The sequence below is a fragment of the Pleurodeles waltl genome, chromosome 1_2 (genome assembly GCF_031143425.1).
Source record: "Pleurodeles waltl isolate 20211129_DDA chromosome 1_2, aPleWal1.hap1.20221129, whole genome shotgun sequence".
Lineage (NCBI taxonomy): Eukaryota > Metazoa > Chordata > Amphibia > Caudata > Salamandridae > Pleurodeles > Pleurodeles waltl.
In genome coordinates, this window is record NC_090437.1 from 1,183,506,534 (window position 1) to 1,183,529,194 (window position 22,661).

The 22,661-nt window shown below is 45.5% G+C and overlaps 1 long non-coding RNA gene across 3 annotated transcripts in view; it reads left to right on the plus strand.

Annotated features, from left to right (window-relative positions):
• The window catches only part of LOC138296077 (uncharacterized), a 131,427-nt gene that overhangs the window by 93,482 nt on the left and 15,284 nt on the right, over positions 1-22,661 (plus strand). The window contains exon 2 of one of the 3 annotated variants that reach the window (XR_011203749.1): positions 16,378-16,536. The exons of 1 other annotated variant lie outside the window; for it this stretch is intronic. This is a non-coding gene — a long non-coding RNA (uncharacterized lncRNA). Of the gene's footprint in view, positions 1-16,377; positions 16,537-19,481; positions 19,640-22,661 lie in introns of all 3 variants that reach the window. One more of the 3 variants, XR_011203748.1, reaches the window with a different exon arrangement.

Below are 22,661 nucleotides of genomic sequence, written 5' to 3' on the forward strand. Positions count from 1 at the left end.
TGAAACGCTACAATCGGACCATCAAATCTCTATTAAAGAAAATAGTCAAGGATTCAGGGAGAGATTGGGATCAAAAATTACCATTAGTTCTGTACGCTATCAGAACTCATGAACAGGCCTCAACAGGACATAGCCCATTCGAACTAGTGTTCGGACGGCAACCCCGTTCCCTTTTAGACATGGCCATAGAAACATGGGAGGAGGAAGCCGAGGGAGAGGGGAGGCCATTATTGGAATATGTCCACAACTTGAAGTCCCATTTACAAGGGCTATGGGAAGAGGTACGACAAAATATGGAACAGGCCCAAACAATACAAAAGCAGTATTATGACAGAGGGAGTAAGTTGAGGGTCTTTCAGCCAGAAGACCAGGTATTAATAATGCGTCCCACGTCGTAGCAAAAACTTCTCGCGAGATGGCAGGGTCCTTATAGGGTGGTCCGAGCAGTCTCCCCTGTCACTTATCTCATAGAAATAAATGCCAATCCTAAAAAGACCCATATTTATCATGTGAACCTCTTAAAGAAATGGGAAGTTGCAGAGAACGCAGACAATTCAGTAGAAATGGGCCGGTTTTTATATCCGAGTAAGGAATTAAACATTGAGTTCTACCCTAAGGACCAGTACGATATTAAAAAGATACCCTCTGTCAATAGTTCGTTGACAAGTTCATAGAAGGAGCAGTTATATCTCTTATTGAGTCAATTTCAACAGTTTTTTTCAGATACACCCGGAAAAACCTCCTTAATCTGCCATAAAATACGAACAACCCCAGGTAAAATAGTCAGATTGTGACCCTACTGTATTCCTGAGGCAAGGAAACAGATCATAGAAGACGAGATACAGAAAATGTTAGCCCTCGGAGTGGTGGAACCCTCTAATAGCCCCTGGTGCTCCCCAGTAGTCCTGGTACCGAAACCTGATGGGACCGTCAGATTTTGTATCGACTTTCGAAAACTTAATGAAATATCCATGTTTGACACATATCCAATTCCTCGAGTAGACGACGTCCTTGAAAAATTAGGAAAAGCTAAATATATGTCCACAGTAGACCTAACTAAGGGGTACTGGCAGATTCCTCTGGCACCAGATGATAAAGAAAAAACAGCCTTCTCTACACAATCCGGTCTTTATCACTTTACAGTATTACCCTTTGGACTACATGGGGCTCCGGCTACCTTCCAGAGATTAATGGACAGGTTACTAAAGCCATTTCACACATTCTAGGCAGCCTATTTGGATGATGTCGTCATCTTTAGCGAGACATGGGGGGATCATTTATACCATCTTCAGCAAATATTCCATACCCTGGCAAAAGCAGGATTAACAGCCAACCCCAAGAAATGCATCTTAGGGAAAACGGACATATCATACCTCGGATACAATATTAGCCAGGGTACCCTACAACCCCAAACCACAAAAGTGGAAGCCATAAAACATGCCCCTACCCCTAAAACAAAGAAAGACTTACGCTCTTTCCTTGGACTAGTGGGCTATTACCGAAGGTTCATACCGAGATATTCCACCCTTGCAGCTCCCCTCACAGACCTCCTATCCAAATCCCACCCTAACCAGTCATTACCATTTTCAGACCTTCAGACGAATAGTTTAGAGAGATTAAAATCCTATCTGACTAAGGAACCTGTATTAAAATGTCCAGACTTCTCCAAACCGTTTCATCTGTATACAGATGCCTCTGATGTGGGACTAGGGGCGGTTCTGGCTCAGCCTGACGGGGAAGGCAGGGATCACCCTATAGTGTTTATCAGCAGGAAACTGTTTCCTCGGGAACGCCATTATCCCATCCTCGAAAGAGAGTGTTTGGCTATTAAATGGGCGGTGGACAATTTGCAGTATTATCTCTTGGGCCGCCCTTTTGTTCTATACACGGATCACGCTCCCCTTACCTGGATGGCCGCTCATAAAGATTCTAACTCCCGGATTTTACGATGGTTCCTTGAACTGCAGCCTTTTTCCTTTCAGGTCCGCCACATCCCTGGGTCTCAGCAGGGTCCTGCGGATTATTTATCTCGTTTTCCTTGCTCTTCTTCGGTCCTAGAGCAGGACCGTTCTTGGGATGGGGTGTGTGATCGGGTGGTCCCGAACACATCCTCGGCACTGGGCAGTACCGACGTGTCGGATAGTCCCGACACATCATTTCCGCGTTCCCACGTTGCCGTGGGAACGCACTCTGACGGAGGATCGCGTCACCTGGTTCCCAGGGAAACCCAGGAGGGCTTCCGGGCCGTGGCGGTGAAGAGGCTGGGTGAACACAGTATCGAGGAGAGGGAAGGAGAAGGCGCAAGCAGAGAGACGGAGAAAAGAGGAACCGGAACAGAAGAACGGGAGAGGATCGTCACAACGCGAACTCAAGACGAGGCGCTGAAGAAGGAGAGCGTTGCCGGGGAACCGCAGCTGACGGAACACCCCAGCGCCAGCCACGACCCAGGAGGGTCGTGGCTTGCTAAGGTACGGTCTTTGTGGGACACCAGAGGGAATACAACGATTAAGAGGGCACTGGGGAAGGGACCTGAGAAGGAGTGAAGGAAGGACTGGGAGGGAATCTTAAAGAGCACATATTTAGGCACGAGTGAACCACATAAACGTGCACTTTAAGGCTGTAATTCACGTTTGCCCTAACTCACTACCAGCACAACCCCACCCTTTTAACCCTTCCCCTTTAGTGGTAAAAACCATAAACCCAGATTTAACGCCCCACTTACCGTAGCGTTTTCCTTCTTTCCGGTACATCCCCGCTGGAGCCAACCGAGAGACAGAGGGAACGCCAAACTAAGAGACAAAGAAGAAAGAAGAAGAAAACCCCAATAAGAAGAATAGAAGACGACGTCTAGAGACCTTAAAAACCCAGTAAACATAAGGAAAAACTATAAACAAACCAAACTCTTAAATAAACCACTTACCTGATCACCGCAATTTCTCTCCGTTGTCTTTATACCGTTCCGCCTGCCACACAGGCCTTATTCACTCTTAGCCTAGAGTCTTTGACCTCTTTACTCAGGAAGTGGTCTCTATTTTGGATGAACACAGGGCATTAACACAGCTTTGTCTGATATTGTTGGTCTGGGGCATTTCACCCTCATTTTCATTCTAGTGGATCTAGCAACAGGGGCTTTAATTGTAAGTGTACTATATTTGCGTAAGAAGGAAGGTGAGCAGCACCAAGCTGAGCTGAGATGGTGAGTCAAGGCAGGATCAAACATTACATTCTCTTTTGCATTTAGGAAAATATCTTGAGAATTAACAGTTTTTTATGTTTTTGGGTGCAGTTACATACTCCGCATAAAGCATGAAATGAAAACTGTTATTGTTACATGGTATTTTGAGTTGACATCAAATCGGATTCACATAATAATAATCAAACCACATAGAACTCATGTCCAAATCACTCTGCAGAACAAAATCGCAGCCATCTGCATACCCTCACATGTCATTTTGCATTTCAAAATAATTAACTTTTCATATTTTTTTTGTTTTACAGGTCCGAGGGGGCATTGGACATTGCAGAAGCCACTGACTAGCCAATTTATGATGCTGATTTAAATGAGATGCAAACTGCTTTTGAGATAGATTTTGGGCCTGATTTAGATGTCGGCAGAGGGATATTTTATCCACTGCATTGCAATCCCATTCTGTCCTATGGGGATCGTAATATGGCAGACAGGGTATCCATCACGTTTCGAGTATTCCTTCTGCCAACATCTAAATTAGATTTTAGACTCTAAAGTTCCCAGGAAGTCACATAAATTACATTTCAAAATGTCCTCCTCTGTCATATGATCAGTAATCGAGTCCTCTTCTTGAGTCGTTTTTCTTTTAAATATTTATGGGGGTCATTCTGACCCTGGCGGCCGGTGACCGCCAGGGTCACCGACCACGTGAGCACCGCCAACAGGCTGGCGGTGCTCCCGAGGGCATTCTGACCGCGGTGGTTCAGCCGCGGTCAGAAAGGGTAAACCGGCGGTCTCCCGCCGGTTTACCGCTGCCCCATTACCGCCATCCTGTTCATGGCGGGAAACCCGCCATGAACAGGATGGCGGTAGGGGGTGCCGCGGGGCCCCTGGGGGCCCCTGCAGTGCCCATGCCAATGGCATGGGCACTGCAGGGGCCCCCGTAAGAGGGCCCCGCAAAGTATTTCAGTGTCTGCTTTGCAGACACTGAAATACGCGACGGGTGCAACTGCACCCGTCGCACCCCTGCAACTACGCCGGCTCAATTCTGAGCCGGCGTCCTCGTTGCAGGGGCATTTCTGCTGGGCCTGCGGGCGCTCTTTCGGAGAGCGCCCGCCGGCCCAGCGGAAATGTTTATATGGCCGCCGCGGTCTTTTGACTGCGGTGCGGTCATTTCACGGCGGTACCTTGGCGGACGGCCTCCGCCGTCCGCCAAGGTTAAAATCACCCCCTATATCTTTTACAATATGTCTCAACCAGGAAACTAAACCCTTGCTTTATCGGTTGACTATTCCAATGAAAGCTTCATATTTATATGCAATTTTATATAGCACAGACATGGCCCGAAGGCATCAGAGCACTTTACAACACACATAATACAGGGTTTCAGCTAGTTGCATTATTAGTAGTTGAACTCGGAATAAAATTACAGTTTCAAAGTAGTAATCAACAATATTGACAACAGCATTCATTCACCATGAGGAGTACAAATACAAATTCCAATTTAGTTTAAATTCAGTGGCCCATCTGTTTGCTAAGTGGGTTGGAACTTACAGGATAAGCTGTGGAGGAAACCATTTTAGTTTCCTGACACAGTAACTATCTCACCGAGTGAGGATAAAGAAACTGACTTGCTCCCTTGAGAATAATTACTGCTTGCCTCAGTGGGGGTGGGATAAGCAAATAAACACACTTTCTTAAGCAGTCATGTCATGCATTGGTGGGATGAAGTACACAAAAAAATGCACTTTTTCTAGAGCAGTCAGGTATTCCCTCATTGGGAGATAAATAAATAAACCGACAAACTCAAACAATTATGTTTCTGCTTCAGTGAACAAGGGACAAGAAATACAAAATAGCATTAAATATATTATCCCCACAGAATCCTGATACTGTGCAGAATGCAAAGCAAGGGTTAGGAATCACAACAACAAATCTCATTTTTTTGTTGTAATTTTTTATTGAGGAGATATAACAATGACCCTTGAGTACAATACAGTACAAAACACTATATAAACTGCAATGGGGTGAAGGCAGGGGAGGGCAAGTGGAGAAGTTGTGAAAATGAGAAATGGAAGGGGAGCGAGGGGGGAAAAATGCATGTTGCAAATGATATGAAAAGGAACCACAAATAGGAAAAGCCCCGACATCAGGAAACAGGGGACCTAATTGACCCACTCGGAGGAATAGTAGTCAGAGACATTCAATAGGAAAGGATGGGAGTTTGTAACCTAGGGGAGGGAGTATGAGTGGAGGAGTGAGGAGAGTAGAACAGAGAAGAGAAGTGAAGTGTCCCAAACCGGTGACCAGGGGCATTTTACAGAGCAGGAGAGGGGGGTATGCGGGTCTGTAGACAAGAACAGAGACGGAAGTGGAGCGGGCCCAGAACATAACGAGGCATCGGGTTGAGTCCAAATGGGAGGGCAGCTAGGGGTGGGGAAAGGAAAGTAAGAGATGAGATAGGGAGAAAAAAGAAGAAAGAGAAAATAAAGGGAAGGAAGAGAGAAAGGAAGTGGGAAGGACAGAAAGAGTGCTTCGGTGGAGGAGGGGGAGACTTAGGGCCAGATGTAGTAAACTCCAATTTTGCGACTTGCAAATTGCGAGTGCAAATTGCGAGTCTGACCGACTCGCAATTTGCAACTCACAAAATTGGATGCAGAAAGGTGTCTCAGACACCTTCTGCGACTCGCTATGGGGTCGCAAAGACCCACCTCATCAATATTCATGAGGTGGGTCGCAGTTTGCCACCCCATAGCGAGTCCCTGCACTCACAGGGATGGTGGCCTGCTGTAGTCAGCAGACCTCCATGTCTGTGACTGCTTTGTCAATAAAGCAGTTTTTTGTTTCATTTTGCAGCCCGTTTTCCTTAAAGGAAAACGAGCTGCAAAATGAAAACTAAACCGAAACCATTTGGTTTCGTTTTTTTCAGAGTAGGCAGTGGTCCATAGGACCACTGCCCGCTCTGAAAAAATATTTTTATCGGCATTCACAAAGGGGAAGGGGTCCCATGGGGACCCCTTCCCTTTTGCGAATGAGTTACCACCAGTGTGACACTGGTGGTAACTGCGAGTTGGTTTGCGACCGCATTCGCGGTCACAAAGCAACTCTGAATGGCGATGCGGTTGCAAATAGGAAGGGAACACCCCTTCCGATTTGCGAGTCGCATTCCCAAATTGCGAGTCGGTACCGACTCGCAACTTGGGAATGAGCATCGCGTTCGGCCTTTTGCATGCCGCAAACTGCGTTTTTCGCAGTTTGCGACATGCAATAGGCTTCTTACATCTGTCCCTAAGAGAGGTGGAGAGAGGAGTAAAAGGAGAGATGACAGAGAATAGGACAAAGAAGGGAGGGGATGGGGCAGTGGTGTGGGGAGGAGTTTAGGAGGGGATGGAGGAAGTAAGGTGCCAGGATCCCACTGATGTCACCTGCAGGTTCAGTGGTATGAGCTGCAAGATGTGCTCGGAGTCATCCTGAAGGAAAGGCATCCATGTCTGTAGGAATGCTGCCCACAGATCTTGCAGACTGTAGATGATACATTGCCACCATCCAGTCCTCCAGCTAGGGCAGAGTGGGGGATCGCCAATGGCGAAGAATGCAAATTTTGGCAGTCTCAAGGGGTGTGTGTAGGAGGCGGCGTTGTGGGAAAGATCCAGGAAGTCCCCCCAATGTCATGTAAGAGAATTAGAGAATGGGGAAGGGGCATCTTATATGTCATGGAGGGCAGTCCTGACTGCCGTCCAGAAGGGCTTTATCGAGGAGCATTGACAAATGATGTGTGCGAGGTCGCAGCGGGTGGCCAGGCATCGCCAGGAACTTGCCTGCCACAGTAAGCCCGCACTGTGAATCTTTGGTGGGGACCAGTGCCATTTGTGAAATGTCTTAAAGGGGCAGAATTTCAGATGGGCTTCCCACATACCCCGGTCCAGAGCCTCCATGATACTTGTCCAGTCATTCTCTTCAATTTCTATCTGCAGACGGGATTGCCACTTTCAAGGAAAAGCTGAGAGAAAAGATGTCATGTAATGACTTCATAGAGCCCCGACATCACGCCCCTGAACCGACCGCCGATTCTAAGACAGGACAACACAGGTGAGGTCTGAGGGTTCCATGGCCATCCTCCCATGCAGCGCTGCAGGCAATGCTTTGGCTGTAGATGCCGCCAGGCCTGTTGGTGCAGGAGGCCAAATTCCTCTAACAGTCACCTGAATGACTTAAGGTCACCATCATCCAGGACCTGATCCAGGCTGTGGATACTCGCCGCATGCCAATGTTCCCAGTTGAGGGTCTCCCTGCAAATGCGCAGGCAGTTTTTGCCCCACAAGGGAGCCCAAGTGTGGAGGTGAGGGTGCACACAAAGAAGACAATGTGCCCTGAGCCAGGCTTTGTTTAAGGCCTGGAACACCGGGTTGACAGGGTGAGGCTGGAGGGAGCTGCCCTTGTACAGACGGTCTAGGCTATCATGGCTGGAATGTAACAGTAATAACCGATTGTGGTGGGTCCAGTGTCTGGTGGAGCATGTACGCCAATTGCAAGAGGTGGAGGGCCAAGGCCTAGTGTACTACAGATGGGAGTCTCAAGCCCCCACATGAACGGTGTGCCATGAGCATAGCAGATGTCAGACAGGGGCAGGAGGAGCCCCACACAAAGGTTTGAATCCCTGCATCTGTAAGTCAGAGACTCGTCAAGGGCATCATGAGGAGGAACATGCCCAGCCCATATGTAAACCATTGCAGTATCATCATCCTGACCACCTGCACCCTGTCCCACATGGATAGCCCCAAATGCGACCACTTCAAAAAGTCCAGTTTTATGTGAGTGATAATGGGGTCTAAATTGTCTGCCACCATTCGATCAAGGTCCTGATTGAGGAGGATCACCAGATACTTGAGGTGGTACGGCATCCATCGAAAGGAGTAGCCATGAATAGCCGCTTGTGTGGTGATGGTTAATAAGGGCAAGACCTCGCTCTTGTCCCAATGCACCTGATAACTGGACAGGGTTACAACATCATCGATGACCTCCAATAAGACTGGAAGGGCGTGGCACAGGTCCATCATGGTAGGCAGGATATTGTGCATACAAGTAGAGTTTGGACACCCCCCACAAGGGATATCCCGATGAGAAGAGGCAATTGGTGAATGGTGCCCACCAGGGATTCCATCGCCAATAGGAACAAAAGTGGTGAGAGTGGGCAGCACTGCTGCGTGCCCCTCCGAATCAGGAAAGGGTCAGACAGGAAACCACTTGACCTGGGCCATGGGGCAATCATATAACAAGCAAACCTTGGCAATAAATTGGTCTTCCAGTCCGAACCTCCACAAGTTTGCAAAGAGGTAACCCCATGCTATGTGATCAAACACTTTTTTGGAGTCAAGGCATAGGGCCAAAGCCTCGTCCAGCAAGTCCCTGGCCACCCAGAGGGAGTGGGACACAGTACAGAGATGTTTTCTTGAGGTGCGTCCTGGTATGAATCTCACTTGGGTATGCTGTATCAGGGATGGGATGACCTTGTGGATATGAGCAGCTAGGACACTGGTGATGATTTTGACATCCCTGTTTAAAAGGGATGTGGGTCTGTAGCTCTCACACAGTAGGGGATCCCTCCCCGGTTTAGAGAGCACCATTACCATTCCTCTGCTGGAGACAGAGCCCAGTGAGCCCACCTGACGAGCCTCCTGAAAGGCAGCATGTAGGGAGTCAACAACCTCCTCCCTTTCCCACTTATAAAATTCCACAGGGAAACCATCTTCCCAGGGGGCTTTATGATATGGGAGTGTGGAGATAGCCTGCAGTATCTCAGCCTTACTGATCTCACCATCCAGTAGGGCCCAGCCCTCATCCAACATGTGGGAGCGTTGACACCTTCCAGAAAGGCCTCCAACTGATTGGCACTGGCAACCAACTGTGGGATGTATAGCTCTCAGTAAAATGCTGCAAAGTCATTAACAATGTCCTGTGGGCAGGTAAGGACGTAATCGCTCAAGAAATGAATGGCAGAGGTTGCCTGTGCTGTCTCCATCTGGTACAGTTGAGCCACCAAGAGCTGTCCTGCCTTCTCCCTTTGCTTGTAGTGACAGCCCTTCAGCCGCTGCAGTTCGTATTCAGCCTTGGATGTGTACATTTCATTGAGAGACATATGGGCTTGTTCCAGATGACATTGCAAGGAAAGTGAGGGGCAGGTTGTGTATAGGCGGGTAAGGGCTGCAATTGTCGAGACGGAGCCACTCACCTGAAAAGCAGGATGTCTGCAGGGGTGATGGTATGCCCCCGACCTCCTGGAACACTTCTCGGCACTTCCTGGTGGACACGGAAACCCCGGCAGGTGTTCTTAAAGGAAAGGGGGAGTGGAAGAGAAAGAGACAAAACACTGCCACGTCTTGCCAGTCCAGCCAGGCACCCTGTATCTTCGGGGGACAGGTCGTTGTTGACAGACTGATAGTAGAGTTAGTGCTCTCAACTTCCTTGAAACTGAATCTCTCTTTCTGATATGGGCACAGGAGCGGTAGAAGAACACTGGGATGCTCCAGCACTTTCTTGGATAATAATAACTGTTGGTACAATTACTAACACTGCATTGCCAAAAACCCAAACTGAGTACCATAACAATAAGTACTGAGACACTATGGCTGACTTCACAGAGATTCACTGTTGCACACTACAATTAGAACTGTGGTTGCACTTATCATGCACAAGAAACGCAAACAAGGGCATTAATTATATCACATATAACGTTACTGCATGCATAGGGTTAACCTAAAAGGAACAAAAACAATCTAAGAAATACAAATGTCCACTCTGGGTTTAAACAGTTAGGGTGGCACAGTTTGGTTTGGTTTCACTCTGTGTCTGCAAAACCCTTCAAAAAGCAAATTCCTCAAACCTGAAACACAGGCATGAATGACACAATTTAAATCCAAGAGTTATTCTATTAGAGAAAGAAAAGTCACGTAAATGCTCTTTTAAAATTGCACTGTCACTTTTTGTAGTACTTGAGTTCAAGCAGATTTCCTGAAGCACATTTAGGCAAGTAACTACAATAATAATGTAGAATGTTCAGAAATGCATTTGTCTCTAATACGAGGTCTGAAAAACACCATCTGTTCTAGGAAAGCGCAACGCTCAAAGAACAATACTAGTCACTTAGCTGCTGTCTTTTCCGTTGTGCTGGAGGAATGCCTGGTGTCAGTTGGTACAGGAACAAAGAAAAGAATTGCCTCAAAGGTCCTGAATACGAGGATGACAGCAGGGGCTGGACTGCGAATTCAGATGCTGAGATCAGGAAGCAAAACAAAGCCAAGCAGGGAGGCATGCTTCACTCTGCTATTTATAGCCAACCAGGAAAGCAGTTGAGATGAGTCACCATGCCCAATTAGAAGCACACGTCTACACCTGCTCACATTAGCAAACAAGCATTGGTAAAACAAGCATTGATAAAACCAATTGAGTAACACAGCACATTATGTTTACTTAGAAACATGAAGGTTTAACCAAGAACAGAGAAATGATTTAACCCTAATCCCTGGGGATGCTGACAGATAATGCAGTAGGCACCTTGGGGACAGCAATGTTGTCCTCCAGTTCTTTCTGGTGAGCCTCCTTCTGTTTGTTAGACAGTACTGCATCCTGTATCAGTTGCCCCACCCTGGTTGCTTTTGCGACTGCCCATAGTACCCTATGGGACGTCATCAAGCCCTATCCATCAATGCATCCCACGCAAGATTCCAGTTGCCCCGATCAGGTACTGGGAGACACTGTTCTCTGTGAAGAGGCTGTTGAGGTGGAGGAACAAGGAACTTTTAGATCCCATAGGCATATATACAGACCCCACACAGATCGATGTATCCCTGACTCTCAGCTTTGCAACAACATACCTGCCATCCGGGTCAGACCATGTTTTGTCGACAGTGACGGGCAATGTTTTAGGGAGTGGGATCACTACACCAAACTTCCTGGCTGTCCCACCACCCACAGCCGATGGTTCCGGGCAGCTGTTGTGTCTCACCATCCCCTCCCAGTCTTGATGCAGTTTATCAGACTCAAAGCCGTCAAGGTGGATCTACCACAATAGGGCCAAATCCGCTCATTTTGATTGCAGGTAGGAGAGCACCTTTTTTTGCATTTTATGTAATGTCAGCCAGTTCACATTCTACGAGTGAACATGGAGGGGGTGGGGGACAGGAGGGGCTGAGCCAGCCATTGCCGTAATGTGAAAGTGTGGCAGCAAGGAGGGGAATAGAGAGGGGGAGCACCAGGCAGAAGAGCAGAAAGGTAGAGGAAAAGAAGTAGAGGGGAGGGGCAGATTAGGTGCCAGACATGTGGATCCTTAGGATCCACTCTGGAGTGGACCGCAGAGTGAGCAGAGAGAAAAACAAAAACAAAATGAAAAATAAATTAAAATAGTGGTCAAGGAGGGGAATCAGAGGGCCAATTAAGGGTAAATAAATACCCTTCACTAAGCTGGAACAGGCCTCAAGGACCTAGGCCTATAGACCGCAGGTCCAACTTGTGGAGCCAGCACACAGGGGGAGGTCCCCTCAGGAGTCAGAGCAGGTAGATAGGGAAAAGGACACAGGGTGGGTGGCAGGGCGAGGCCAAAGGAATGATGGGAGAAACAGCAGAGGGGCCACTAGGATCGCGCAGGCCTGGAAGGTCTGGGCACTACTTGCAGCCCCATTCATGACAGTAAGGCACATATTGTGGTGTGGTTCAGAGGGTGATAAGGGGAGGACAGGGATCAAAAATAGAAATAGCGATGGAAGCAAGACAAATTCCAGGGCACCCGGGGTTATTTGGGTCTCTTAAAGGGGCTATCCTGGGACCCCCTGGGGGTAGGGACACAAAGTTGGGCAGCGATGTTCAGGCCCAGCTTCCCAAACATATGGAAGAAATGTAACAATATGAATGGTTGAAACAGCTGCATGGTACATAGCTCAGCAGAATTCAACAATACATTGCAAAACACTAACAAGTGGGCCAACCTAGTGATGGAGGAGGGGGCAGGAGAGCCATAGGGACACATTAGGCCAGGAGCAAAGTGATATACCACTCAACAAGGCGTGTCACTTCCACCAAAAGAAGAGCGGCCCAAAGCAATGCACAGAATAAAATGGTTATATCATATACAAGCATGCAGCTGGATACTCAGCTGTCCGACGGGGAGGGGTCACAATTCTTGTGGTCCCAAACCAAGGCACAGTTGTAGCTAGGATGCAGTAGGCCCCAGTGGTCTCAACAGGCACTGGGGGTGGGCTTCAGAGAGGATCGTGATTTGTCCCTGTCCTAGTTCTGAGTAAGGTGCACCATTGCCTGGAGCACCTGATCCCTGTCACCATAAGATTGTGCTGCTTGCTTGGATTCTCTGCCTGTGTGGGTGTCCCGTCTTTGTTGTGCCACCACCTGTCCAAGGGGACAGGGCGAGGCAGGGTTGCCAGGGTACGACCATCCAGTTCTGGGGATGATTCCAGGGGTAGGGGCGGAGGTGTTGGAGGGGGAGATGGGCATTCATGATCTGGACCAAGAGTCCATCCAGAAAGAGGCCCAGGTCCTCTGGGTCAAATAAATCCTTTGACTTCACGTCCTTGGTTATCCACATCCAGGCTGATTCAAACAGACCATACTTTATGTCCATTTGATGGAGCCAGAGGGACAAGAATGATTTGAGAGGACCATTGGTCTCTCGTCGATGCAAATCTCATGCCCCTCATCCCTATAGAGACCATCAGAGCAGGCTGTGGTGAGGAGCTGCTGTGCCTGATCGTGTCACAGGAAACAGGCGATGATGAGATGGGGTCGTGTCAGACTGCCTTGGTGCATCAGACCCATGCAGTACACTTGCTAGAGCTCCAGATGGGGCTCAAAGGTAAGGCCGATGATGGTGGGGAGGGTGTCCCTGAGAAAGCTTTTGACATCTGGCCCCTCCATGCATTCTTGACAGCTGAAGAATCAGACATTGTCTCTGTGGCTTCTGTCTTCTAGGTTGAAGACTTTGCTGCAGAGGAATTTCCTGGTCCCACTTTGGGATGGTGCTAAGGCGGTCTTCCACTACTGTGACACGATGTTCCAGACCTGCCAAACGATTCTGGAATCCTGTGATGTCCAAGCAGATGGGTTTGGTCTCGGGCATCAATGCAGAGATGTTGGAGTTCATCCTTTCCAATCAGTGACCCACTGCCCTGACAACCTGGAGGATACGCTTGTGGTGATATCCTGCGCTGAACCAGCAGGCACCTCAGACCGACCCATCACCAGCATTCCCCATGCTGTGGCCATGGAGCAGGTCTGGTGGAGATCTTCTGAGAACAGAAGCTGCCTTGTAGGTTTTGTAGGGCAATACTGGGAGGCATCAAGGGGGCAGTCCACAATGCATGCCAGCGAGAGGAGCAAGGAGGGCGCTACACAGAGTGATTGACTAGAGTGGATCCTATCCCTCACTGCACATCAGTCCACTTTCAGGCCTGCGGTCAGTGTGAGACAGCAGTCAGCGCCCTGTCTTCAGACAGCTGAAGGGTGCAAGAACACAGCAAAGTGCTTCCAATGCATATCAGCCACAAACTGGAACCCTCCCAATCAGGTTTCAGAAGCAACCACAGCCCCGAGACAACACTCCTCGCAGCAACGGATGACATCCGTACTCTCCTCAACTGAGACAAAACTGTCTTAACTGCCTTTGACACCATCTCCTACCACACCCTCTGCAGTAGACGCCACGGCGCTGGCATTTGCAGCAGAGCCCTAGAGTGGATCCTCTCGTTTCTCAGCAGCTGAACCCAGAAAAGCAGACTCCCACCGTTCTCATCGAAACTGACAGAGATAAGCTGCAGAGTTCCTTAGGGCTCTTCTCTAGGCCTCACCCTCTTAAGCACCTGCATGGCCCCACTCGCTAACATCATCAGAAACCTTGGACTCATCATTGTCTCCTACACCCAGCTGATTCACTCCTTCACCAATGAGCCTAGAACCATAAAAAACTTCCACAACAGAATGTAGGCAGTGGCCGCCTGAATGAAGAATAGCTGCTTGAAACTCAACTTGGACAAAACCAAGGTCCTCATCCTGGGTTCCACCCCCTCCACCTGGGATGAGTCCTGGTGGCCCTCAATGCTCAGACCCCCCCGCTCCCACGACCACTCACGTACGCAACCTCAGCATCATCCTAGACTCCACGCTGTCAATGAACCACCAAGTCAATGTCGTCTCATCCTCATGCTTCCACCCATTGCACCTGCTTAGAAAGCTTTTCAAATGGATCCTGATCGGGTCCAGGAGAACACTCATCCAGCCACTCATCAGCAGCAGGTTAGACTACGACAACTCACTCTAGGCCGGCACAACCCTAACACTCCAAGAGAAACTGCTGACAATCCAGAAAGCCTCGACCAGACTCATCCTGGACATCCCCCACCACAGTCACATTTCCAGTCACCTGAGAGACCTTCACTGGCACCCCATCAACAAAATAATCACCTTCATGCTCCTCATTCATGCCTACAAGGCCATCCACAACATCGGACCTGCATACCTCAACCTCCGCCTGACCTTCCACACACTCACCAGACACCTCCACTCCACCCAACTGACCCTCACCACAACCCAGAATGCAAGAACTCAGCTGGAGGAAACTCCTTCTCTTACCTCGCCACAAAGACCTGGGGCACTCTTCCGCTACCGATCAGGCAATCACCCTCACTACAAATCTTACTTCACCATGAGATTGGATTTTTATTAAATATAAAAGTAAGCCTTTGAATAGCGTCTGTAACTGGTACAGGTCAAAAGCTTAAGAATTTGGCATTTTGCTCCATTTGTACCAAGTGATCCTAACAATCAGTTCCTTCATGAATTGTCACTGACAAAGACTCAAAATCTGTTACCAGAGGCTGTGAGGTATGTACATCATAGGCTCCATCTTTAAGGAACAGGTTATGGTAGAGAAAGAATTCTTCAGTCCACTGTCCACTTTCCTGTCAACTGGATTCACCTGTGAGGAGCCTTAAAAAAATCTGGAAGTACAATCAATCAAGGGAGTTAGAATAGCATCCACCTTGACAGGAAGGGTTTCGTTATAGTGCTCCAAGGTACAGACTTTCTGCAGAAACCTTGAGTTCATGGATTGTTCCACCTCCTTGTATTGCATAACAATCAAACATGTAAACTAGTCATGAACAGGTATCAAAATTTGGGTCAGTCTCTGAAATGGTGAAAAAAGATATGGATCCTTGGTGCAGGGGCAGAGATCTAATCCCAATTTTTCTCTTGCATTATCAAATAATTGATGGGTTTCATCTCTCCTTTTATATTTGCCTGTAGTAGAAGTGCTAGAGGACTTGTTGAATATTCTGCCACAAAGAAATATGATATAAAATTGGGATACTTCTTTGGTACTTTCCTTACGAATTAAATGCCATATGTGAAGAAGAAGAGCATTGCCCATTAACAACTTCAAAAGACTGAATCATATGGGAGTTACCTTAATCATTTCATGTCACTGTGCATCCGGGTTGCCACCTGCCTAATCACATAATGAATCAACAGAATGATCACTTAAAGAGTCAACCCATCCTGTCAAATCCACCTGTTATGTGTCACTCATTTTGGTTTCCTGTATGATTTCTGCTTGCTCATGGATTAACCTAACAAGATTCCTTCTGTTCCACTCTTACCATCAAGTGGACCAGCTCCCTTGACCACCCTCACAACTTGACCAGGTACACACCTTATAGGGTTTCATAATTAAAACCCAATCTCCAACACCAAACTTAACATTCCTGCAATTATTTTTCTTGTCAAAACAATACTTCATATAAGCTTGACCTGCAATCACCTTAGACCTCATCTGAAGCCTAAAATCATTAAAAGCATCTTCTTTCTAAATGGAAACTTTTCTTTCTATCCAACATGGAAAAACATCATTCACTACCTCTGATCATTCTAAACAGTGACAGCTTGAGTCGAAATATTGTAATTCCATATTTTTTCTCTTAAGAAATGTCTCACGTCTTTGCTTGCAATAGCCATTTGAATACCTTCTTTGACAATTCTGTCAGCTCTTTAGACTAACCCATTTGAAGAAGGCAAATAAAGTGCCACTTGTAAATGTTTTATATACTGAAATTTCAGAAACTTACACACAGACTCAGAAGCCAAATGGGTCCCATTGTCTATAACAATCTCCCTTTGGGCTCTCTCAACAGAAAGAAATTCTTACCAGGAATATGATAACTGTACTTATGTTTGGAGTCTCCACAAAGGAATAATAAGACCATTTCAGTGTAATCAATCAACACTAATAAACAACTGTTACCCATGGAAACAAAATGGACCAGAAATATCAATACCTACTTTAATTAAAGGTACATCAGGTATTTTGACTTGATGCAAATGTGAACAGTTTGCCTTCCAATGTTTGTCTGAAATTAAACAATCAGGACAACGGTCAATCATTTTTTTACCTTTGTGTCCAAAGATGGCTACCAGTAAAACTATTTCAGTTTTTTACACATTCTTGAAATTCCAAGGTGACCTCATGCACCAGGAATATCAATTTCTCTCTTAGATTGCTTGGCTGTACAAACAGATGATGGCTCATCAGTACATCATTCACAATTAATAGTTTCTCTAACACTTGTGAAATTATTTTCAGTTCCCCAGTTATTTGTCTAATATTCGGCCAACATTCCCAGATGCATTATGTTTTCCTTTGCATGTTCTCATCCTTTGTACACTCATTCATCCACTTCTCTTCCATGACCTTTTGCCAAATTCAATAACTTACGACCTGCCACTACAACACACTCATCTTCCACTGGTTCCTCACCACTCTCATCATCAGTGGGCATGCATGAAAGGCAGTCTGTCCTAAAAGTATTCCTTGAAGGTAAATATTTTGTATCAAAGGTATACTGTTGCAGTTTGGAAAGTAATCTGACTAGTCTAGGGGTTGCCTTGTTTTCTTCTGTATCATTCAACATATGTACTAAAAGCTCATTGTCTGTATGTAACTAATATTTACTTCCCCAAATGTAGGTATTACATTTCTCCACAGTACACATGCATGTCTGAGCTTCATGCATAATGGTACTGTAGTTCTTTTCAGCTTCTCATAAATGTCTGGATGCAAAGGCCACGGTTTGTTCTTTAGCTGAGATCCAGAGACTTAGAATGGTAACAACTCCTACCAAACTGGCATAAACCATGATCATGCATTTCTTACCAGAAACAATCACACTTAGTGCAGGTGCATCCTCAATTGACCTCCTAATTCTGTTCAAGACCTCATATATGCCAGTTGCCCTAATGTACTTAATCCTTCTGTTCAATAAAGATCTTAGAGGTTCTACAGTTTGTGTATAGCCTTGCACAAAGTGCACAATATATTCACTCAGACCTAAAAATGAGCACAGGCCATTTTTTGCTTTGGAGATGATGCTAGTTTAATAGCTTTGATCAAATCAGGTTTGGGTCTGCTACAATCAGATGAAATCTCATGTCCTAAGTATTTTACCTGTCTGGTGAAAAAAGTACACTTGCTGTGTTGCACAGTCACACCTCTGTCTGACAAAATAGTCAACACCTTCAAAAGATTTTGGTTGTGCTCGTCTACAGTACTGGTAAAAATCAAAATGTTGTCCTGAATGGCCTGGACCTGTTTTAAATCTTTAAAATGGTTGTCCATAAGTTTTTGAAAAAGACTTGCAGCAGGGGCTAGCTGAAACAGCAAAAGTAAAAATGTATATGCACCAAAGCAAGTTATGATTTTTGTTAACTCCTGGAACACAGGAGTGAGCATAATTTGATGGTACGCTGACTTAAGAGACACTCACAAATATGACTCACAGGGAATGATAATACCTTCAACACACATCATCTCAAGCAAACATTTCAATGAACCAGACAAACTTTGTGCACAACCATTTGAGTATGTGGCTTAAGTTTTATGTGATGCTTGAAACCTTTAACGTCTCCCACCTTTTAAATACTTTAGGATTTTTTTTTCAAAATCTCCTCTAAATTCAGTAAGATTTGAATTGTACTTGAAACCGGCAAATGGGCAAAAACTACTGGTTTCAAATATAAACACATCCTGGCCAAGCCCTGCCAACCCTTTATAGCCTTTCATTTTATTGTGACATTATCTTTTATGGTGGTGACTCTAACCAAGCCTTCTACTACAATGACAAAATATCCCAACATGTCTATATACTTCTTACCAAACACCTTTGGGTTAATGCCTATACATATTTGTTTTTCCAGTAAAGATAATATGTCTCATCAAAAACAATTGTTATAAGAGAACCCGAATTTGCCTTAACCAAGAGTGCTATTCCATCAATTGTTGCTTCACACATAGGGCCCTTAACAGCTATGGCATCAACAGCAACCCTGGTAGGACTCTTAGAATTGCTGCATACAGTCTGAAAATTAACACTCTTTTTGCAGATATTTCACAATTTTCTTACTGCAGGATATATCAATTACCTCAATGAGTGTTGGATTCCTTCAACTTAATAGTCTTTCTTGAATATTTTTAGATGAGCAATTAAAATAAATTGATCACAAATATATATCCACAACGTTTTGAAATCTGCAATTTTTATGATTCTTCTTTATTTGATTTTAGCCAATCTTTTAAACCTGCTAACTTGCATGTTGAAGGAAGGTGAGCAGCTAAACCTTGTGTGCATATCAAAGGGAGCTAGGAGCAGCTAATAATTCTAGTTTGATATGGTATTGAACTCAGTAATTATTCCCTCTTTGGGGCAGCGAGAGGCACCATTTTGGAAGTGCACCCTCTAGCTCTGCTTGGGCCATATGTATATAAGCAGAGATGCTGCGTGGACACATTAAGGCTATCTGTGATTTTTACAACTGTTTTTACTTGATTTTATCCAATCTTTTTAATTTGCTTATTTGCACATTGGAGGGAGAGGGATCAGCTAAAACCTGTGTGTATATCAAAGGGAGGTGTGAGCAGCTAAAAATTCTAGTTCTATTTGGTGTTGAACTCGCCCAGTTTTTCCTCTTTGGGACAGTGAGAGGTGCCATTTTGGCAGTGCGCGCTCTAGCACTTCTTGGGCCTTATGTATTTAAGAAGAGATGCTGCACAGATGCTTTAAAGCTATCTTTCTTTTTTATGATTGTTTTTTGTGATATTAGCCAATCTTTTAAATTTGCTTGTTTGCACATTGAAGAAAGGGGGGCTGCTAAAACTTGTGTGTATGTCAAACGGAGGTGGGAGCAGCTAAAAATTATAGTTTTATTTGGTGTTAAACTCAGCTATTTTCCTCCTTTCCAATAGTGAGAGGCACCATTTTGGCAGTGCGTGTACTCCACTTCTTGGGGTGTATGTATTTAAGCAGAGGCACCCCATGGATGAGCCTAAGGCATGTCCGGCTGCACCCGTCATCACCCCAGAAGCGGCCAGCGCTAGCTATTCTGCTTGTGGCTCTACAGAAGGTAGGCCACACGTACTCTATAATGGCAATGCGCTGCTCAGTTTGGCCTTTAGGGCTAAATGCACTCCTCACTGTTCTCCTTTTATATTGAAAGATGTTTTTTTGTCTGCACTGTCACTGGGCACCAAAATCCTCATCAGAGATAAAGGCAACAGCCACCATTCAAACAAAAAGGACAAGAAATTGGCAGTGTTCTGCAGCTTTATTGTTCGCTCACTGCAAAAACATAAGATTAATATTTTTTAATTCCTACGCAAAAAAAAGCCTGACCTTTTGTTCCTAGCTGAAACACGGCTTGCAGAATCCTTTAATCCCACTATAACAGCAGCTATCCCCAGAGGTTACAAAATCCTCAGGAAAGACATCCTTAAGGAAAGGGGAGGGGGGGTTGCAATAGTGCATAATAGTGAATTTGATTGCATGCCCATCCCTCTAGATGAAATGGAAGGAGTGGAAGGGTTAGGTTTCAGCCTCTCCTTCTCCCCCATCAATCTGCAGCTGAAACACTCATCTATAGACCACCAGGGCATGCAGGACCTTTTCATAGATTGCTGGGCAATGCTTCCTGGGCCCTTAGAAATGTTAATTTGATAGTTATCTGAGAGTTTAATCTCGATATGGACAAAGCAGTTGAAATTGTGTCTTAAGCAACATGTGTACAGCTCAACACACCAGGCAGGTCATGTACTAGGTCAAATTATTTTGAATAGCCATATGCACCTAGATCAACCTCTGCCATTGCAATGGAAGGATCATTTGTGATCAAGTTCAGCTGGCTAAAAAAAAACGTCAAGTGCACCACTTACACTGGAGAAAGCCTGCGCAACATGAAGAACATTTCTTCTCTCTTGGGGATAGTTGAATTAGATGTCAACCAACTGGATGACTGGATGCACAAGAGGACTAATGGACTGAAACCGTTTTCCACACATACATTTTGTATACATTGTATAGAGCCAAGCCATTTGCTCCATGGTTTAAGGAGAACCATAAGGATCAGAAGAAACACTGAAAAATCTTAGAGAGGCAATGGTGAAAAAACTATATCGTGAATGATAAAGATATCTACAAGGCGGCACTAAAAAGATATTATGCAGAGGTAAGACTAACCAAAAAAAGCTTATTTTGAGGCAAGGATAGAAGATTCAGGCAACAAACCCAGAGAAATCTTCAGAATAGTTACAACTTTTACAAGCCCAGGGGATGCTATTAGAGGCCACCAGCCATCAGTTGAATGGTGTGACGAGCTGGCCTCGAATTTTCAGAATAAAATTTTCCCTATTCAGGTAAGCCTTCAGTTAGACTCCCAGATGGGAGGGAGTCCACCAGAGGTATTAAATAGCAGCAAGACTACCACTGAGATGACAACTTTCTCCAACTATCTACCTATTTCTTTGGACTGATAGCTGGCCAGTAGAAAAAGTCTCAAATCAATGTCTCCATCTTACCCTTGTCCACCAAGCTTACTTGCATCAGGGGCATCAACTATTAACCTTAAGGCAAACAATGTGCTTAACGCCTCGCTGTTCATAGAAATTGTTCCTTTGCAATGGAAGCAAACCAAAATGTTGCCTTTGCTTGAATAACCTTTGGCTGACCCTAATGTGCAATCAAAATACAGACCAGTATCCTTATTGCCTGCTTTATATAAGGTAATGGAGCAATTTGTAAACCACCAACTCCCATAATATCTTGAAACTAATGACCTACTGCACCCGAGCCAGTCTATATCCAGATCCAATTTTAGAGCACAGATCATATTGATGGCAGCTACTGAGCATATTAGAGGCTCCTTAGATAGTGGGGTAAAGATCATCCTGATTATGTTAGTTCTATCGGCGGCCTTCAATGCAGTCCTGCCTTTGAGTCTTCTAGCCCACCTCCAAATAATTGGGATTGGTGGAATGGCCCTGAAGTGGCTGGCCTCCTTCATAGAAGGGAGAAGTCAGTAATTTTGGATACCTCCCTTGTCCTCCAAAGCACATGAGTTATCAGTGGAAGCTTCTCAATGCTCTTGCCTCAGCCCTACTTTATTTAACATTTATCTACCTCTCTTAGCCCTGCTAGCTGAGGCCATAGGGCCTTAGGTGATTTCATATGCTTATGATACTCAGCTGCTGTTTACTTATGGTGAGGGAGAGAAGATTGTGGGAGAGGCCATCAAAAGTGCCTCTTATCCGTGTTTCACTGGATGAGCATCAATCAACTGAAATGCATCACTGACAAGACTGAAAAAATATTCTTTGGCACTAATACGCCAGGTTCATGGCAGAAAGATGCTCCCCTTCCTGGCCCTCAGGAGCGAGTGGTCAAGGATCTGGGTGTCAAATGTGATAACTCCCTCTTCTTTCAAGCACAAATAAAATCTGTGGTAGGCTCATGCTTCGCAATGTTGTGCACCCTTACTTTTTCTTCAAAAAAGACTGTCATTCAGGCTCTCATAATGTCCAGATTGAATTATGGAAATACGTTATAAGTGGGTCTATCAGGCTACTTACTTGACAAGCTTCAGGTGGTCCAGAATTCGGCTTATAATTATACTTATGGAAAGTAACTATAACGTGTCATTAAGTAACTTTAGGCCACAAGTTATAGTTTCATAACATTAGTATAAGTGCATCCACCCTGCCATCCGATAAATGCCCTTGCTGTAATGGTTCTGTGGAAACTGTAGTGCATTTTATGTTTATTTGTCCTGCCTATGGTACTGCTCGGGGAAATGGCTTCGGCCCGCTTGTAGGAACATGGGGTTGAGAACGTGTAGAGACGCCCTTAGGTTGATGTTGAGAGATTGTTCCTCTTTCCTAACTTGTGCGGTCAGCAAGTTCCTTGCGTCCGCTTGGCACACGTACATATTTTAAAAAAAAGGGATTATAGTGATCTGATATTAACCGATCCCTGATTTTACCCTATTTAATTCAAATTGTTTCATTCATTGAATTTCTCTTAAATTACTGATGAGGAAGTTTAAAGCAGTTAACTAAATTGAATTTGCCCCTCACTTATAGGATGGGATGCATATG